This window comes from Arachis ipaensis, chromosome B01 (assembly GCF_000816755.2).
Source record: "Arachis ipaensis cultivar K30076 chromosome B01, Araip1.1, whole genome shotgun sequence".
NCBI lineage: Eukaryota > Viridiplantae > Streptophyta > Magnoliopsida > Fabales > Fabaceae > Arachis > Arachis ipaensis.
In genome coordinates this window covers 92,983,184-92,987,431 of record NC_029785.2, presented here as the reverse complement: position 1 = coordinate 92,987,431, position 4,248 = coordinate 92,983,184, and the positions used below count along the sequence as shown (strand labels likewise).

General features: G+C 34.6%; 1 long non-coding RNA gene across 1 annotated transcript in view; it reads left to right on the top strand.

Annotated features, from left to right (window-relative positions):
• The window catches only part of LOC107618777, a 3,508-nt gene continuing 686 nt past the window's right edge, over positions 1,427 to 4,248 (top strand). Inside the window, exons 1-2 of the long non-coding RNA XR_001615378.2 lie at positions 1,427 to 2,070; positions 2,198 to 2,379. This is a non-coding gene — a long non-coding RNA (uncharacterized LOC107618777). The remainder of the gene's footprint in view (positions 2,071 to 2,197; positions 2,380 to 4,248) is intronic.

Below are 4,248 nucleotides of genomic sequence, written 5' to 3'. Positions count from 1 at the left end.
GCCTTGGATCCCTTTTTTTTTTACCCTTGCCTTTTGGTTTAAAGGGCTATTTGCTTTTTCTACTTGCTTTTTTCTTTTTCTTTCTTTCTTTTTTTTTGCCATATTTTTTTTCATATTTTTTTCGCAAGCTTTGTCTATTCACTACTTTTTCTTGCTTCAAGAATCAATTTTATGATTTTTCAGATTATCAATAACATTTCTCTTTTTTCATTATTCTTTCAAGAGCCAACAATTTTAACATTCATAAACAACAAATTTAAAAATATGCACTGTTCAAGCATTCATTCAGAAAACAAAAATTATTGCCACCACATCAAAATAATTAAACTAATTTCAAGATAGAATTTGAAACCATGCATTTTCTAGTTCTTTTGCAAATAAAAACATTTTTCATTTAAGAGAGGTGATAGATTCATAGGACATTCATAGTTTTAAGACATAGACACTAGACACTAATGATCATGTAATAAAGACACAAACATAGACAAAACATAAAGCATAAATTTCAAAAAATAGAAAAATAAGAACAAGGAAATTAAAGAACGGGTCCACCTTAGTGATGGCGGCTAGTTCTTCCTCTTGAAGATCTTATGGAATGCTTGAGCTCTTCAATGTCTCTTCCTTGCCTTTGTTGTTCCTCCCTCATGGCTCTTTGGTCCTCTCTAATTTCATGGAGGAGGATGGAATGCTCTTGGTGCTCCATCCTTAGTTGTCCCATGTTGGAACATAATTCTCCTAAGGAGGTGTTGATTTGCTCCCAATAATTTTGTGGAAGAAAGTGCATCCCTTGAGGTATCTCAGGGATTTCATGATAAGGAATTTCCTCATGCTCTTGTTGAGGTCCATGAGTGGGCTCTCTTATTTGCTCCATCCTTTTCTTAGTGATGGGTTTGTCTCCTTCAATGAGGATGTCTTCCTCTATGACAATTCCAACTGAATTGCATAGGGTACAAATGAGATGAGGGAAGGCTAACCTTGCCAAAGTAGAGGGCTTGTCCGCCACCTGTAACATCCCGCATTTTTGAAAATCTAATTATAAATAAATTATGATTTTATTTTATTAAGTTTAAACTTTATAATCTTAGAAATTATTTTGTTAGAAACAATTAAATAGATTCGGAGATGAAATTAAAGTTTCGGTGATAGAAAAGTAATAAAAAGTTATATCATTTAATTTGACTAATTAGTATTGAGTTTAAACTATATTTTATAAAAATGTGATTAATATACTTATTTTATAATTTAAATTAAAAATAATTAATTGAACTTAGCAATATGTTAATAAATAATGTTCTTAGATATTTTTAATAGAGTATATTTGATTTTAAAATTATTTTATCCTTCAATTTTATCGAAATATATATTCATATTTATCCTTATTCCTTTATAAAAATCCTAATTTTATCCTAATTCCCAAATTGGGAAAACATAACCCTCATTTACCCCTTTCCTCAGTCTCTGAAACATGCAGTCCCACCCCCTTTCTTCCTAAACCTAACATAGAAATGGAAAGAAAAATCAGTCAAGGAGAGAAAGGAAATCAGATTGTGATCCAGGGAAGGAGAGGAGGGAGATGCTGTCACGCACGTTGCCGCCAAGCTACTGCCCCATTGCCGTTCCGCCAACACTGCACACCACTGCGTCTGTCACTGCCATTTCCAAGCTTCGCTGTCGTGCTTTGCTTCTATCACCGCCGTCCATGGAGCTTCGAGTAGTGCCACTGCCGTCACGTACCAGAGGAGAACAGAGAACAAACGCGAGGAGAGGGAGAGCTTGTGCGTGAAGGGTAGCACCGCTGTGCCTCCGTCGCGCCTTCATTACTGTCGAAGCTGCACTTTCACGTCACCATCGTTGTGCCTCCACCAAACCCGTCACACCGCCGCTGCTGTGATGTCATTACTGTCGCGAGGGAGAAGAGATGCGTGAGGAAGGAAGCTCGCATGGGAGAAAGAAGACGCTGCCTGCGCCACCTGCTCTGTCGCGTCTGATCTCTGCTGTTACTGCGTCGCCGCCACCGAAGGTCTGCCGCCGCTACCGTTGTTTCCATCGCCTCCATGCTTCATGTTCATCGTAGGTTACTCTTCCATTGCTGTTCTATTCTGCTTTTCCCTGGTAGCATTGAGTTATGTTCTGTTGCCATTATTTGGTTTTCTGCTGCCTTGACCATAACATGCCTTGTTTTCTTGATCTTCCCTAGCTTCCAATCATTACTGTCTTTGTTCGGTATTGCCGTCCTTATCCGGGACCATCGATGTTATTGTTGTTGCTTCCCCAGAAGAACTGAGGCTACTGCTACTATTCCGGCCGCACTGGCTATTGTAAAACTGGAAAAAAGAAGGGCATCATTGCGTTTAAATTCGACGGTTTCGACTAATTGAGGTAGGGGGTTTAAATGATTTTAATTTAAGAATGCCTACAAGGTTTATTGAATAACTGCAAATAGATTTAATAGCTGTGAGTAATTGATTGATTATGTGAATATTGAATTGTGGCTGAAATTGTGATTGGAATGGTTGAGATTGTGATTTGGAATTGTTGATTAGTGATATTGATTGATTATGTGGATTGGGAATTGTTTGATGACTAATTGTTGAGAATTTCTGAATTTTAATGGGTTATGTTGGATTTGCTGCCGTTGAGCTGTTATTTGGTATATTGTAATGTTAATGAACATGGTTGGTGGTTGATTTGGAATTGGTTTTGAGGGGTATTGAAGGGTTGGATTTTGAATACTAAATGCTTTGCTGAAAATCAGGTTCTCTTGAAATAAAACGGCAACTTTGAAAGTGATTTAGTAACTCTATAGTGACTGAAATTATAAGAATTTAAATGTTAAGTAAATTATATTAAGTGTAATTGTGAAAATTCAATTTTTAAGGTTTCGTATCAACTAGAGAATTAGTTATGATTTTTCAAAGTTGAACTCTAAAATCTGATTTTCTGAATAATTTTAAACGAAGTCAGAAACTTTGAAAAGCTATAACTACTTACGTAATGATTGGAATTGTATGAGAGCATACCTGGGTTAAACTTGGGGATATAAGGAACTAAACTGGTAAATTTGAGATTTTTTCATTAATTTTATGATTTATGGTGAATTTTTGAATTGGGGATGTCAAATCTGGTTTTCTGCAGAACGTTTAACACAGCAGCAACTTGATTCCTCTATTGGAAATTCTTCAGTTTGAATTTTGAAATGGAACCAATTTTAAATGAAACTTTGGTCCTAATACTTTAATTTCATAAAATTTAGAATTGTTAGAGTTGTGGTTTTAAAGATTTGGGTTTTCAAAGAAAGATGTATTATGCAGTAAAAGTTAGGCTTTGTTTTCTAAGTCAGTAACTTTGAGGCTTTATAATTTTTAATTCTGGAATGATATTGAGATGCAACCAATTGGAGGTGAAAGTTGTGTATGTTTAGTATATATGATTCAAATTTCAGGGTTTTCCATCTTTTAATAAGTGAGTTATGGGACTTGGAAGAGGTTGTGTTCAATGATTTGTAAAACAGAATTCTGCAGATAATTACCTAACTTCCAAGCTACGTAACTCCTTCATTAAAAATCATGTGACCTTGGAACCAATTTAAAAAGAAATTTGGATAAGTTTTGTTTAACCACATTAATTTTGAAGATGGTTGGATTTAATTTGGATTTTATATGAAATTCGAATGTTGTACGTTGCTACTGTCTTCTGGTTTTAAAACACTGCAGAACAGTCACAGTTTTACTTATATTCCCGAAGCTAGAGTCAGCAAAAAATTATGATTTTTTGTTTAATAGAAAGCTTAATCTGAGACGGTCGCATGGATATAAAGTTTGCGTGATTCTGAATTCATTTGATATTTTAAAAATAAAATGGAAATCAGGCTGCCAGGTTGTGTTGGCAATTATTTTGGATATGGAATTTAAGAAATAGATTTTCTATACTATTATCAAATATTTTTGAGAATATATATTATTGTGGCAACTACTGAAAGAGGCTGATGAAATGTTGAGAAAGAAGGAACCCGTAAGGGTGGCTAAGTCTTATTTTTAAAGGAGATTATGTCCCAATTTTTATAAAAGTATAAGGACTTAATCAAAATCAATATTTAAGGCTTATTTAATGATAATAACTTTAATGATTCTTTTAAAAAAAGAATATTTGGTATACGAGATTGTTGGCAAGGGCGTGGGTCTTGTCCCGCTTGCGTACTTGCAATTATGAAAGAAAAAGGAAAGAGTAAAGTACTTATTGTATGATTAT